A 16,589-nucleotide genomic window follows, 5' to 3' on the forward strand; every position below is an offset into this window, starting at 1 on the left:
ACTCTCCGATCTGAGGCCTATCTCACTCCCTCTTTCACAATAAACATGAATTCAAGGCTTAAAAACACAAGAACTCAACGAATAGGTGTAGATCGAGCTTAAACTCTTTCGGTTTCGACATATCTTCAGATTTTAAAACTTTTTTGGCGAAAATAGTTCGAAATCTTTTGATCTACACCGATTTACGAACATACATCCTACATACACTTTTGTTGAGATCTTGGAAGGAAAGGGAGAAGATTAAGAGCATACCTGTGATGAAATCGGAGAAAAAACGTAGAGAAAAGCTTCGGAAAACTTTGCGCAGTCCTCTGATTCCTCTGGTAAGTGATTTGTTGTCGTTGAAACCGAAAATAAATCGGTGCAATTCCACTTCCTCTTCTCTCGTTACTTCGCCTCTGTGAATTTGTTCGAACCGGTACCGTTTCAACTTGTTCTCTCTTCTTCTCTTCCTTCTGTGATCGTTCGAATTTGTCACCTCCGTGACGAATTGGAGCTTGAATTGCAGAAGAGACGGTTCAGGGATGAAGATTCTGTAGAGAATCACTGAGAACCGTCAAGAACTAGCTTCGAATTTGATTCTTGGAAGATTAGGGTTCGTGATCGTTCTTTTCGTTCTTGATGAAATTGCTGTTTCTAATGGTCTTGTGGTACTTGATTCTGTATGAATTGATGAATTTTGGATATGGATTCGATGATTTTGTTGGAATTGAAGATGAAGAAAACGGTTAGGGTTTGAAGCTTGCTTCAACCTTCATCGTGTTCTTGAGATTTTTGGGGTTTTGATTTGTTTTTCTGGAAAATGAAAATGAAAATTGTGTTTGTGATTTTTTGCTGAGTTGTTCACATCTGAATGGAATGGCAATGATTGGGGCCTTTTATAGGCTGCCAACTGTACTATTGGACCAATGTGGACATGACATGTGGCACTGGACTTGCTCTGATTCGAAACTGGACCAATTTTGGACCCAAGGGCCTTTCTGCAAAATTAAGAACTAAAAGGACCAATCTGCAATAAAGAGGACTGGACTGATATGCAATTTTTAAGACTTAAGAAAAAATTGAAACAAAAAAGGACTAATATGCAAAAATGCGAAATTGAAAGGCCTAAAAAAGAAAAATTAAAAAGGACTTGGATGTAATTTTGGACACTTTGGACTTAAAAAAAAAACTAAAAATAAAATTGGAATAAAAATGGTAATTTGACTAAACGTAAAGTGAAACGGTTAAAATTTGACAAAACGGACTAAAACGAACCAATGGCCTAAATGAGGTACTTTAAAGTAACCTCTCTCTGCCAAAATTTCGCGTGAAATGACCAAAATGCCCCTAGGGCTAAAACGACTGAAAATGACTCAGATGCAAATTTAAAATGGATTTTTAACAGAGAAATGAAACAACAGTTTATTTAAACCAACTTGAAAGACTCAGAGACAATCTTTAGTATTTAAACAGGGCTTTAACACAGGAAAAGACTAAAATGCCCCTAGGGGCAAAACTGACTCAAAATGACTTTAAATGCAATTTTGAAAATGGATTTTGACATAGAATGAAATAAGGACTTATTCAAACTATTTAAAAGGATTCAAACAAACTTTTAGAAGATTGAAAGAAATCTTGACATAGGAAATGACTAAAATACCCTTGCATGTGAATTTTGCAAATAACATTGAAATAGAATGCAGAGAAAGATGCAATTGATCAGAGACATATCAAATACAAAAAGAGAGGAATTGAGTTAGTATTTTTTAGGTCCAAAATTAGGGTATAACACCCATTAGCAACTTGTTTCTTAAGTTTACGAATGCTATATAGTTCAAGACAAATTAACAAAATAGCTTAGGTCAATCCCTTGACTCAAAGTCCTATTTTCTGATTATAATTCCCTAATTCCTTAAGTGAACCTATATTTATCAAATGTTTTAAGTCTGTTAATTTTAGTTTCACAACCTAACAACGTTCCATCCCTATATTGTATGTTAGGTTGAATAGTATAAATACTTCCGAGTTACACGCTAGTGTCAATAGTTATATATATACTCAAGAATCAGTTATATTGGGTCAGAATCATAAAAACATTAAGAATAATTAATACTAAATAAACTAGAATGACATTCATAAAGATTAACAGTGACATATTACATTGTAATGAGTTAAAACAAAATCATCTAGTGATCTAGTCACAAAGGACTTAGCTACTCATGGCTAAAGCACAAATAACTAATATAAAAGAAGGATTCATTACATGAATTTGATAACCGGCTATGAGTTTTGACGGTCTCCCACCTTTTCTCCAGCTCTAAAAGTCAGTTTCTTTCTCCAAAATTTCGAACCCTTGCTTCAGAAAATAGCTTGGCTTTTATAGAAAAAATTCTGATGCGTTAAAATCATGCTCTGATGCCTAGAAATCGTAGCACGATGCCTCAATAAATGCAAATTTGTTCCAATGCTCCACCAAAATCGTAGCACGATGGCTTGCCATCGTAGCCTGATTTTTTATGTAGCCAAATGCTAAAGTGCTCCAAAAAGTATTACGATCCCAGATATCGTAGCACGAAATTCTTTTTGCTCCAGCACATCAAACTTGTCCTTTTGTAGCTTTTAACTCATACAAAATCACCTGAACTCAACTAAAATTACATAAAGACTGAAACAAAAGTAATGTTTGACCTAGTGTCATTAGTGATGAAGATGAAGATCAAGAACATCCATCAAATTTTTTTATTAAATAAATTCCCTAAAAAAAAAATAATTAAATAAAAGATAATTGTTTTGTTGAGTTGGACATGCCTCATCATCATTTAACTGCCACAACATCACTGTTTAATGGTGTTGAATGGAAAAGGGAAATATTGTAAACGTTCTATAATTTAAAGAACATATTTAAACACAAAACTTAAAGGACCCTTGTATGCATTTGGCCTAAAAAAGAGAGGTAAAATAGTCGTTCGAACTCATAACCTCACATTTATGTGTGTGAAATTTAGTTTTATTTGTCACTTGGTCTTCAAGATAAAATAAAGGGTTAATACCTCTTTTGGTCCATGTAATATGAGCGAGTTCCGGTTTTAGTCCCTGTAAAAAAAAAAGTTTAGATTCTATCCCTATCATTTCGGATTCCTCCACTTTTGGTCCCTCATTTAAACAGGTCAGCAGAATCTGCTGACGTGTCATGATGACTGTGTAATTTTAATATTTTTTTTAATCCACTTAAAATTTATAATTATTTTCACTATTTAAAATTCTAAAACATAAATTAAAAAGGTAAATTAAAAAACAAAAAATTTCCAGAATTCCAATCCCTCATCTCTCTTCGAGCTTCATCTTCTCCCTCCGTCATTCTTACCTGCGATCACCATCTCACCAGCCGTCCATCACGTTGTTCATCATCGCAGCGCACCACCATCCACCACCCTCGTTCTCCATCTCCTTCTCCAACCTCCATTATCATCTCTCTGTTCCTCTTCCCCATCTCTCCTATCCATCGTCATCTCTCCCTCGTCAATCAATCACCACCACACCCTTCCTCCTCAGTCACTACCACCCTCCTTGTCACCACCACCACACTCACCACCATCTTACTTAGACAATTTATGCTTTAAATCAGAAGCCCCAAACTTTGATTTTAAACCCTAATTTTCTTACCCTCCAAAATTCAGAATATAACCTTTTAAATTTGGATCAGATTTGATGGTGTTTTGATTTGAAAACCCCAAAACTTCTAAATTTGTATCAGATTCGTTTATTACAATTTACTTTAGATGCATTTGTCGATTTGTTTTTCAAAACTTCAAATCTGAATTCTAAGGTGGGGTGGTGTTAATTTGATTTAGGAGTTTCAATTTGCATTGAAGAAGAATAAGAAAGAGAGTGTTTGGAATGGGTTGGGTTGAAACAAGAACATGTGAAACAAAGAGAGAGAGATGAAGAGGGTTAATTTTTTTTTTTTTGTCGAAGATGAAAGGGTTTGTTTGTATCGAAAAAGAAGATGAAGATGGTCTATTATATTTTGTTTCTGTTTTTTAATTTTTCTAATTTAATAATATTTTAAGTTTTTTTTAATTATAAATCATATCCCTCAAAAATAAAATAATTATAAATCATAGAAAATCCACATGGAAATAAATTTAATAAAAAAATTAAATAATTACACAATCAGCAGGACACGTCAGCAGATTCTGCTGACTGGTTTAAGTGAGGGACCAATAATGGAGGAATCTGAAATGATAGGGACATAATCTAAACTTTTTTTTTTACAGGGACTAAAACCGGAACTCGCTTATATTACAGGGAATAAAATTGGTATTAACCCTAAAATAAACAAGGGTTATGCTAACTTATGCCCTTAGGTACATGTTATGGAATCCAAAAATAGAAATATTTCTTCAAGCTTTGTGCATTCTATTTATTATAAGGGAAATGCTAACAAGATTAAAGTAGAAAATTCATATTGGGAATTGTGTAATCAACACATTGAAACATCAAACAACATTATTTTTTACATAAAATTTATCAATTGTTTATATTCATGAATCCTTAACAAGTGTCCTTAGGGCACTTGTTAGCATAGCCCTTATTAAAAATTCAAAAATTAAATTCAATGCACACATTCCAACAAAAAATTATTATATTTGATTGGCTTAAATAGGTCTTTCGTCCCTGCAAATATAGGTCATTTGAATTTTCGTCCCTGAAATTACTAATCCTTCCAATCTGCCACTGCAAATATTAATCATTTGAAAAATGGTCCTAATTACATCTTATTAGTAACTTCATGGACGAAAATTCAAAAGGCCTATATTTGCAGGGACGAAAGACCTATTTAAGCCAACCACCTCGCCCAATCATCACTTGCCACATGGGCACCACGTTGCTAATGACAGCCCATGTAACGCCCACACTAAACGTATCTAGAAAGTTTAGTATGTGCATTAACTTAGTATTGGATACATTAAAATTTTACAATATAAAAACTTCGTATGACTAATATATACAACAATTCATGTTCGTACATCTAATAATACAATATCATCTATTCAATACATAATCATAAACACTTGAAATCCATATAAAATCCTGCAACTGGTATGAACGAGCACTTGCTGACTATCCATTCGACCACGTGTCCGCTACATCCTGCTAATCAACCTGCGGATCTGAAACAAAATAGGATTGGGATGAGACATAATGTCTCAGTGAATTATACCTAATCCTAGGCTATAGGTAACGTCGGGGAAACCTAGGGTTACCACGTGTCTACAACACAACCATTCGGTTGATTATACATGTGTGGAACATGCATACCTAGACGGTCGTGCATACTAGGGCCGTCTTAAGGTTCTACGTATCATAGGCTACAAGTCTTGTCATATATATCTTCTACATGTCATGGTGGTCAAGTGAACCTAAGACCGCAATGTCAAGATACAATGAATGCATCAAGACCTAATCATAAACCATGCATAACATGGTCCTAAATTGGACGATCGGGGAGGTACTAAGATCGTTGACAGTATATCTTCATAATCCTGTCCTATTACATAAGCATATACATATTTCATAGCATAGCATATTCGTATCGTATCGTGATTCATAAATACCAATTATGTTAGCGGGTTACCGTGTGACATACAATATTATTTTGGTTCGTTTTACGGATTAATCCCGAGTGGAGTAACCCCGGAATATAATCCCATGACATATCTAGTGAAATTCCTATCTGAGGCTAACACCATAACTCCTCTTAATGTCGTGCGGGCCTACCTTGCGAAGTGTGTCCCGTCCCCCTAACGTGAACCTCTTGTATCCCCCTGGCGTGGATAACGGAAAGACACGACATGTTCTTACTTGTTTCTAGTCTTATACGTACATGAGAGCTTATAACTTATACATACTTGAGTAATTGCCACGGATCCGTAATCTACCTGTACAATGGCAACCACTTACATGCTTGTTCTTAACCATACATAGCCTACATATCTAGGTTACATACTAACATGGTGTTTCTCGACTATCTAAGTCGAGGCTCTACAATCCTCCATTTCTTAAAGATTAGGTTACTACCCAGTATAAACCATATCACATCTTCTCATATGCCATTCGTTGTCAAATAATATTAATGATTCGTCATGCATTTCTCTTTTATAAAACTTATCTTGTATCTGTACATTAGACACTTAGAATTGAGCGGTTTCATAATTTAAGAAAGACTGCAAGAAACGGGCCTCGGACGGCCCTTGCTGGGCCTCAGAACATTTTCAAGTCCTGTAATGTACCCTAACCATCCAGAACACATGAAAATAGTATGAATTGAAATGCATGGCAGCAATTAACATGTTTTAACAAATCTATGGCATAAAGGGTCACTAAAACCTAATCCATACAATTAGCGTATCTTACAAACTCACACAAGTTCACACAAACCAATTGGTAAGATCTAATCTAGAGAACTCACCTCCAAAACAGATGATACTTCAAGATTCTTTACTTCTTAACCAAACCCTAAACCATGCAAGGATCAAATTGAGGGAATCCAAGATTGTGAGAGTTCCAACCAACCACACAAGTTGCAATCATCATTCAATCTTCATAACTTAACCATGATTCTCCAAGAGTAGTGCAATGAAGAGATTTGAGTGTGTAGAGAAGGATGGGGTTCGAATTCTAGTGAGGGAAGGGAGGAAAAATTCTGAACTCCAAAGTCTAGAGAGAGAAAGCAACATGAGAATGAATATTTTGGGGCAAATACTACTTATATAGGTTCCTTACAAAAGTACCAAACTGCCCCTTGTCTTAAACGCGCACAAAATTACGTTAACAGGTAAAACATCTGATAAAACTTCCATTGCTGATGAGTGGGATGTTACAACCCACCTCAGCAAAAAACCTAATTAAGACCAAAAGTCAAATGATTAATATTTGCAATGGCAGATTGGAAGGATTAGTAATTTCAGGGACGAAAATTCAAATGAAAATTCAAATGACCTATATTTGCAAGGACGAAAGACCTATTTAAGCCTATTTGATTCATGGGAAATGCTAACTTGTACCTCAAGACACAAGTTAGCTTTTCCCAATAAATAAATACTCCCATAGCAAGTGATTTCTTATCCCATGGGATATGATTTTTGTTTTGTTGTTGCTAGCATTGCTGACTTATGGGGGAATGGGAGTCACTAATAATAATAACCCAAATATATATTGCAAAATCTTTTTAATCTAAAAATAAATAAATCATTTTAAACAGGTGCGTTGAAAATAATTTTTTTTTTTACATAAAATTTATCAATTGTTTATATATTCTTGAATTCTTAACAAGCGTCCTTAGGGCCCTTGTTAGCATAACCCTTATTACAAATTCAAATATTAAATTCAATGCAGACATTCCAACAAAAGTTTACTATATTTGATTCATTAATTTATAGTCTTAAGGCATAAGTTAACTTTTTCCAATAAATAAATACTCCCATAGGGAAGTGATTTCTTATCCCATGGGATATGATTTTTTTCACGTTAAATCTTTATAATCTCACCAAAATACTAATTGCAATTGCAAAGAAATTAAGCAATTGACTTAAAAAGAAGAAAATTCGTAGAATTTGACTACACGGCAGCAAAATAACGTCAACCAGGGTAGCAATCAAAACACGATCAATACTAATAAGTGCTTATTAAAATGTATAATAATTTGACACCAACAAAGAAAGTAAATACCAAGAAATAATTTCAACTGGAGAGTAGCAATCAAATTAACAAGAACATTGACATATGGAAACAAAATACAAAAATTTAATTAAAGCTTGAGTGATAAATCAAGCCCAAAAGATTTAGAATCAGATGGTTCTTCTTCATTGTTGGACTTGGACTTTGATTGATCATGAATATCATCCTTGGTAGAAATAGGAGCCACAATAATATCCTTTTCTATGTTTGAGTTTGAACTTGTAGCAACATTTGTAGAAGAATCTCCTAATTTTAGAATAGCACCAATTTTATTATTTGTACCATCTTCAATCCTTGAAGTAGTTGCACCACCAATACCCAGAATTCCAACCCTAGGATTACTACTACTATCTTTCTTATTTCTCAAACTAACAAGTGAAGGGTTTAATATCTCTTGCAAAGACAAAGCACCATTATCATACCCAAAAGGGCCAAAACTATGTGGAGTAATCCTAGGGTTAATATAAGATGGTTTTTGAATCATGGATTCCATTCTAGTCCCAAGCCCCCTATAATAAGAGGGTGTAAAAAGAGTACTTGGATAACTAAAATAAGGGCTAAGGTTGCCCTAAACCGAAAACACCACTTTCATACCTTTGTTTACGTTGTTTTTCTAAGGCTCGTTCAGCCTTATGGGCATTCTGATGTCCTCCTAACGCTTGTGATGTAGAAAATTTTCTCTTGCAAAAACAACATGAAAAAGACCTTGAATCTGAATTGTTCTCTTCATTGTTGTTCTCATCTTTCCCTTCATTGTTGTTATTAGGAAAAAAATATGATGAACCACCTTGAATAGGGCCAAAAAAATTGTGTTCCTGCACCTCCGACCCGAGAAATGAATCGTCTTTTGATAGCTTAACGAAATCAATAGCCTTGTTGAGATTAGAGTTTGAGAGTTGATCATGTTCAATCTCCTTCATGATCACCTCTTTTTTTGAGTTGGAAGAATCACCTTGATCTTCTGAAGTGGCAGAGACCCTAGAGGATTGGGATGCCATATGGTAAAAATTAAGGATACCAAACAATACGTTATGTTGGAGAATAGACTTGTGATTTTTTTTTTTTTTTTTTTTTTTTTAGGAAGAGTTGTGATTTTATGATATGATGAAATGAAAAGCTTATATGAAGGGTTATTTATTCAAAAAACAAATATTTTGATTTAATGCAAATATCTTTATAAATAAGGAATGATAAATCATATGCATATTTTTTGCTGTTATTATTTGAATTATAATTATAATAGCTAAGGATTGAAAATTTGAAACGGTGTGAGGAAGGATATTGGCACCCATTAGGTTTGTGCATGAATATATTTACCTTCCTAAAATGATTTTGATGTAATGTGTGTGTTTAATTTTTTTTTAGTTAGTCAAATCTTCCATATTGGATAAGTGGTGTTAGTACATCATAGTTCTGATGTAGTTCAAACAAGATTTCAAACTGAGAAAGAAGCAAAACTGGTAACTTGGTAATAATTTCGGATTTAATTTTCGCTTCATCATTGATTAATAGGAGTATGTTTATATTTTCTGCAACACGGGTTGCTTGGCTTAATACGTTCAAACGTTCCAATTCATAAAGGCTTTTTAATGTAATAATATTGCACATGTTCAAATCTCATGAAATTCTTTTTAAACGAAATTCAAATCTTATCGATCACTTTCAGTTTTTTTTTTTTTTTTTTTTGGAAAAACAAATTGAATGTGTTGCATAAACAATAACCCTTCATTCGACATTTAAGTATATGTATGTATTGCTTCAAATAAAAAAAATATGGTACGTATCTCCTAAAAATATTTAAAAAAAAAAAAATTGTATTTTAAGTTTTTAACTGTTTTTTTTTTCTATAAGAAAGAAAACTTTTCTTTCTGAAAAGTATAGAAAAGGAAACTTTTTTTTTTCGACAAATAGAAAAGGAAACTTGCCCTCGTGAGCTTAGCTCAGTTGGTATGGACAATGCATAAAATATGTAAGGTCCGAGGTCCGATCCCCGACCACCACCAAAAAAATAAAAAAGAAAAACTTTCATCAATCATAGGCATGACTTTATTGACTTGGATTTTACAATTTTTGCGAGGCGTGTGTAGTGGAAAAGTTTAGGTTAAATAATTAGCCAAGTGGTGTTTTAAGTGAGTTGGCACTTGTTTGGATGTGCGCATGTTTGTCAAAACCACGGCAATACCCAACAACTTCTAGGTTTTGAGATTGCAGGCAAAGAAAATATGGTGTACAAACTCCATAAAGCTCTATATGGATTAAATCAAGCTCCTAGAGCATGGAACAAGAGAATTGATCAGTTTCTCATTCATATAGTCTTCAAGAAGTGCTCATTTGAATTTGGTGTATATGTTCAGAATCTTAGTGGTGAAGAAACTATCATAATCTGTCTGTATGTTGATGATCTACTCATCACTAGTAGCTCAACATCATAGATTAAGAATGTAAAGAAAAAACTGAAGTCTGAGTTTGAAATGACTGATCATGGTGAACTTCCATTTTTCTTAGGAATGTTGTGAAATTGAAGGAAGGAATGATAATGCATCATCAGAAGTACATTGGTGAATTGCTAGATAAATTTGAGATGAAAAGTTGTAATTCAGTCTCAAACCCATCATAAAGTTAGATGAGTGCAGTTAGAAAGTGGATTCAACTAACTTTATACAAATGGTTTGATCTCTGAGGTACCTCTACAATAGCAAACCAAATATTTGCTATTCAGTCAGTGTAATTTGCAAATTTATGCATGATCCAAGGAAATCTCATTCAATAGTTGCTAAGAGAATCCTTAGCTACATCAAGGGTACTATGGAATTTGGCTTGCTATTCCCTAATGGAAGCATAAGTAAAGTGAAAGAGCTTACATGATACTCAAATAGTGATTGGTATGGAGACTTGACTGATAGAAGAAGTACTTCAGGCTATGTCTTCAAATTCAATAATGCAACCATATCTTGGTGCACCAAGTAGCAACAAATTATTGCACTCTCATCCTGTTAAGTTGAGTATATTGTAGGGACATTTGCTACATACCAAGCTATGTGGTTAGACTCATAAATGAATGAGCTTAAATGTAAAGTTGTGAAACCTCTAACACTGAGAATTGACAACAAATCTGCCATAAGCCTTGCTAAGAATCCAGTCTCTCATGGCAGAAGCAAGCACATTGAGACTAGATTCCATTTTATTAGGGAGCAGATGACTAATGGAATGATTGAAGTACAATATTGTCCTACATAATTGCAACTTGTAGATGGCTTTACCAAGGCTTTGAAGCTTGCCAGATTTGAATTTTTGAGGAAGAAACTTGGTGTTTTTAACATTCAGTAAATATGAATTAAGGGGTGTTATACCCTAATTTTGGGGCTAAAAATACTGACTCAATTCTTCTTTTCTTGCATGTTAAAACCATCCAAAGGGTTTTTCTTGCATTCCAAGTCATTTGAATTATCTCTGATCAATTGCATCTTTCACTGCATCTTATTTCAATATTATTTACAAAATTCATGAAAAAGGGTATTTTAGTCATTTCCTGCATTCCAACCCATTTTAGTCCTTGAAAATTATTTGATTCTTTTCAATTGGTTTGTATAAGTCCTTGTTTCAATCTCATGTTAAGGTCCATTTCAAAAATTACATTTGAGTCATTTTGAGTCAGTTTAGTCCTTAAGGGCATTTTAGTCATTTCCAGTGTTAAAACTCTGTTTAATCTCTAAGAAAATTGTCTCCGAGTCTTATAATTTGCTTGTACAAACTCTTGCTTTAACTCCCTGTTAAAATTGCATCTGAGTCATTTTGAGTCATTTTAGTCCCTAGGGGCATTTTGGTCATTTCACATAAAATTTTGACAGAGAGAGGTTACTTTAAAGTACCTCATTTATGTAGTTGGTTCATTTTAGTCCGTTTGTTGATTTTATTTTTGGTTTCACTTTACGTTATTTTCAAAATTACATTTTTTAACCAAATTTTATTAACTTTGCATTTTAGTCCTTTTGTTATTTTGCACTTTAGTCCTTTGTTTTTAGTCAATTGCAGATCAGTCCAAAGAGTTAGTTACAGGTCAAGGTCCACATGGCATTTTTTCATTGGTTCAGAATCACTGCATGGCACCTATAAAAGCAAGCCAACTCATCATTGAGTCAGAACACTATTCATTCTGCCAAATCAGCATAAACAGATCTCACTTTTCTCTCTCTACATTTTACGGATCAAACACCACCAAAAATCACAAAAAGTCTCAAGAATATTCAAGAACACACTTGAATATTCATCCAACCTCCATAACCGAATCATCATCATCAATCACACAGAAATCCGATCCAAACACATCACAGCATCACTGATTCATCACTGGTCTCACAAGTTCGTTGATAACACCGATCAAAAACGTGAATCACGAACTCCAGTGAATCAATTCCACTGAAGCCGTAACAAACACAAACAACAACAAGATCAAAACCAATCTTGAGCGTGTACTAAAGCAGCTTCGTTCTCAACAGACTGGTATACAACAAAAGCAAAGGGAATCCGCTGCAAAAAAAAAAAAAAAAAAGGGAATCAATGGAAGCGTGATCTGAAACGAAGGAAGTGGGATCGGACTCAAGCAAGAAGAGCACAAGTTTTCCGTTTCTTCCCAGAAGCTTCTCCGATCTCAGAGGTAAACCATTTTGTTGTGTTTGTTTGTTCATCCTGGTTCTAAATTTTCGAATGAGAGATTCGCAGATCTAGGTCAGTGTGTTGTTTGTTTCGAAAAACTAATACTAGATTCGGTTAAGAAGAAGAAGAGGATTGGTTTCCATAAAAAAAAATTTAAAAAAAAAGTAAGTTAAGCCTTCCGACGCGGTGGCTCCGCCGCCGGAAACCGGCTGGCCGCCGCGTCGGAGTTCCTTCTTCTTTCTTCTCCGGCGAACTTTTTAAGAGAGAGAGGGAGAGCAGCCTGTAGGTTAGAGAGAGAAGTTTAAGTTCAAATGAAGAAAAAACCGGTTTATAGGCTTATATAGGCTTAGGATGGATCGGTTCGACCCGTGCCTACTCCAAACCCGGTCCATTCCCCTTCCTAGGCCCGTTTTACCTGAGTTGTGGATCTGCATGGTGTGCCTGCTATGCACACCCCTCTTTCCCTGTGTGTTTTTGATAATTTATTGCTGTTTACACCCCCTGAACATGTGATCTGTTATTAAAAAATTCCAAAAAATTGTTAATGTTTTTCTTGCAATTTTGATTGAATCTTGATGCTGTTTGCATGTTGAGTCTTGATCAAATTATATGAAAAAATATTTTGTGCTCTTGTTGATTCCATGTTTTAATTCTTGTTAAAATTTTGTTAAAAACTTCTAAAAGTTTGTGTGAGTTTTTGTGTGGGTAATTTTAAGCATTTGAGACCTATCTTTTGGAAAGCAATTACATGTAAAAAAAAAAAATTCATTTCAAAAATATGTAGAATATATTCTTGTTTTTGCTTACTTTTCGTTAAGATTTTGTGAAATTTTGATGTGGTTTTGAACTTGAAATTTTGTTACATAATTGTGGCTTTGAACATGTGATTTCTTGGAGTGAATTTGCCTATTAAATGTGGTATGTGCTTGCTGTTTTGAGTTATATTTTTGTGAACTTTGTGTTGTAAATAATGTGAAATGCTCTTGTGAAATAAAGCGCATAAAGAACTTGAAAACCTTATAATCTTTGGCATGTTGATTTTCCTTGATTCTCATGTTTCTTTCCTTGAAATAAGTCACCTAAAATTTCCAATGTTGTGAGAATTTAGGTCTCAAACTTGCTTTAGAAGTATATTGATTTTCAAGTCCTTTTTGTCACTTTTGGTTAAGTTTGTTGGTTTACTTTACTTGCAAATTACACTTGTTTTACTATGCATTTGTTATTTTGTTTCTATATCATTGGCACTACTAACCCTCTCATTCATGGTTCATAGCATTCTCATCTCATTTCTCTAGATTTAATTTTCTTGCAATTTACATTTCTTGCAAAGAATTAGTATGAATAAGCTTAGGAATTTTGTGAATTTCTTTATATTTTTAATTTCTTGCAAGACCATAGAATGTAAACTAGGGCATATGTAAAGGACAATGGACTCTAATGATGTACACCGACACAAGCACCGACACATGCACACATATCACATGGTTACTTTAGATGTATGCTTAGGGAATGTATGTTTAGATGTATGCTTAGGAATCGCGATACTTAGAAAAATTCTCTTTTCTAAAAAATATGAACAACATCACTCAAATCATTTTCTAAATAAACTTTGGGATCAAAATCCCATTGATTTTCCCTTTATTTTCTTAAACAAAATCTTAATGAATTTTAACCATACTTAGACTCCTTTTGCAAAATAACTAATTCCACCTCACATTTTTCCAAACCTTATGCCCTTGAGGCCTCTCTCTCTTATTCTTCAAAATTCCATTTTCAAACTTAAAATCAATCAACAAAAACAAAAACATTTTTTGGAAGAGAACTACATGGAGTTTGATCCCTTAAAAGGGTATGTAGGCAAGAAGTCAAAACTTCTCCAAGTCCAATAAAACAAAATTCAAACATCTTTTCTCCCTCCAATTCTTCACATAGTAAACTCTTAGGTGTAAGTATCATTTTTCAAATAGCATTTAAAAATAAAGCGCGCGCGTAGAAAGTAAAGACGGTTCCTATAGGATACTATAGTCGTTATGGGTGCCTAACACCTTCCCATTAGCGAAAACAACTCCCGGACCTCGATTCTCAAGGGTTTTGCTTATTTTTTCCCTTCCCAAGAAAAAATGAGATATCAAAGGTTAAAAAGGTTCAAACGTAATCAATGTTTGACACCCGAAAACCAAGATAAAACAAGGGGGAGTGTTAAGTGATTAATACATAACTGCCTTGTAACAAAGTTAGTTACAATTTGTTTCAAAGTTTGTTAGTTGGTTGGATAGCATGTTCTACAAGCAAGTGCTATAGTTTCCTATAAAAGGCTTTGTATTATGTAACTTTAAACCTTAATGAGATTCCACAATTCATAGCAATCTCTCTATTCTTCTCTTTCAGTTTATAGTTTTGTATTTGCTATTTTTCTTATTTTGCTAAAACAACTTATTTGAATAAGCACTTTTATGAGCATTAGAACAAAGTTTATGTTCTAACATTTTATAGTTTGTAGATTTTACATGAAAATTTCTACATTCATTATGGATGCATAACTTCAAGCCAAAAAGTTGCTCACGTGTTCAAAACCATGAAGCAAAGCCATTGATATTAATTAGTTATCAGTTGCTGGAATCAAGAAATAGGAACTTTCTCTCGCTAAAAGTACCAAGCCGCCTCCCTTTCTCTCAAATCCAAACACTCTTCTTCAAGATGTAGATCCTTATGACGGTGGTGCAACGAGGTACGACCTCCGCATCACCTCACCTCCGGCGACCTTTGCACCTGTGGATTTAGGAGAATCTAGCAACAACTCGCAGTGGTGACTCCTAGTTATTCTCCCCGCGACTGGTTTTCATGGAGGTGTTGGCTTTCGGTTCATGGTGGTTTTCGTGGTTGCTGGTGGTGATTTTCACGGTGGATCTGGTGGTGGTTTGTGGTGGTGGTTTTAGATCCGGACTTGGATCCAGATTTAGATTCGTATTTGTGGTGGCTTCTGAGAAAGATAGTTGGTGGTTGTTGTTGGTGAATTGGGAGTTGGATTGTCCATGTGTTTTTGTGTGGTGGTGACATTTTGGTGATGATTATGAGCGTGTGGGCAGTTTTTTATTTTGTAGAATGAGGGATAATGGTCGGTGATGTTGAGGGGGGGGGGGGGGTGTGTTTATGGGTAGATGCTTTAGTTTTTCAGCTACTGTTTGGATTATCTTTCAACAGTTTCGTGGTATATAAGAGTTTCTTCTTGTTTCGCGGTCCGATTTTGGTAACCTCAGATTTATGCCCATCTCCGTCGACGCTTACTCGTGTAGGTTTTGGGTGGATTTCGTGTTGGTTTGTGGCTTGATTTGGGTGGTTTGTTTTTAAGTTGGTTTGGATTGCGCTACTGTTCCACCTTTTTCTCTGTCTTAGGAATTTGGTGGGCCAATCGCTCTTCTTCGAGATCGGAAGTTAGTGTCTAGTTTCAAATTTTTGGGCAGGTTAATGTGTCTCCTCCAGTGGTCCGTGAGTTGAGCAGTGCCTTGTGATTTGATCCAGTGGTCAGTGTTCTTAACTCAAGTTTTGTAAGGTTGGTTTTTGTGTCTTCTCCGGTAGACTAAGAGTTGATTGGTGGTGGAACCTGAATGTTTGGAGGAACAATTCATTTTCGGGTGCTTAATTGGACTCAGTTGGTGGTGAGGTGCTGTTGTTGGGGGTTTTGACAAGTATGTTGGTTTTTTAAAGGGGTTTGGTGTGAGTAGCTGACGATAGATGTTTGGATTTAGTTTTTGTGGTCATTTGCGATGGAGTTGGAGGCTTTTAGCTTTTTATTTGGTTTTTGATGGATTTTGAGGGTTTAGCTAGGTTTCTGTGTAGGCTTTGGAGGTTTGTTTTTATTGGTGTTGATTATAGTCTTTGGTGGAGTTGTGGCTTTATAGGGGTTTAAGATGTATGGTGTTTTTATTTTCTTTCAGGTGTTCCGCCTATAGATGGCGCCTTTTAATATGTAGTTTTTGTGTTGTTGGTATTGTCCTTCTTGTGCAGAAATTCGGTTATTAATAAATATTTGTTGTTCAAACAAAAAGTAGCTGGAATTAAAGAAACAAGATTAAGTCTAAGAAATAAACATTTAGTGATATTAAAAACAATGTACTCATGTTTGTTTCTATTGTTGTCAGAGATTAGGATGTTAAAAAGTATTTTAAACTCTAGCATCAATACAATAAAATGACAAAGATTTAAATTATAGCTGC

The 16,589-nt window shown here is 34.6% G+C and overlaps 2 pseudogenes; one reads left to right on the forward strand and one right to left on the reverse strand.

The window, feature by feature from the left end:
* Window positions 1-7,792: 7,792 nt before the first annotated feature.
* LOC146935497 (uncharacterized) lies at window positions 7,793-9,110 on the reverse strand (annotated as a pseudogene).
* Window positions 9,111-10,386: 1,276 nt separating this feature from the next.
* On the forward strand, window positions 10,387-11,049 carry LOC146935498 (secreted RxLR effector protein 161 pseudogene; annotated as a pseudogene).
* The last annotated feature ends 5,540 nt before the right edge of the window (window positions 11,050-16,589 follow it).

Source organism: Medicago sativa, chromosome 3, assembly GCF_051527215.1.
Source record: "Medicago sativa cultivar Bolivia chromosome 3, Bolivia_mono, whole genome shotgun sequence".
Taxonomy (NCBI): domain Eukaryota; kingdom Viridiplantae; phylum Streptophyta; class Magnoliopsida; order Fabales; family Fabaceae; genus Medicago; species Medicago sativa.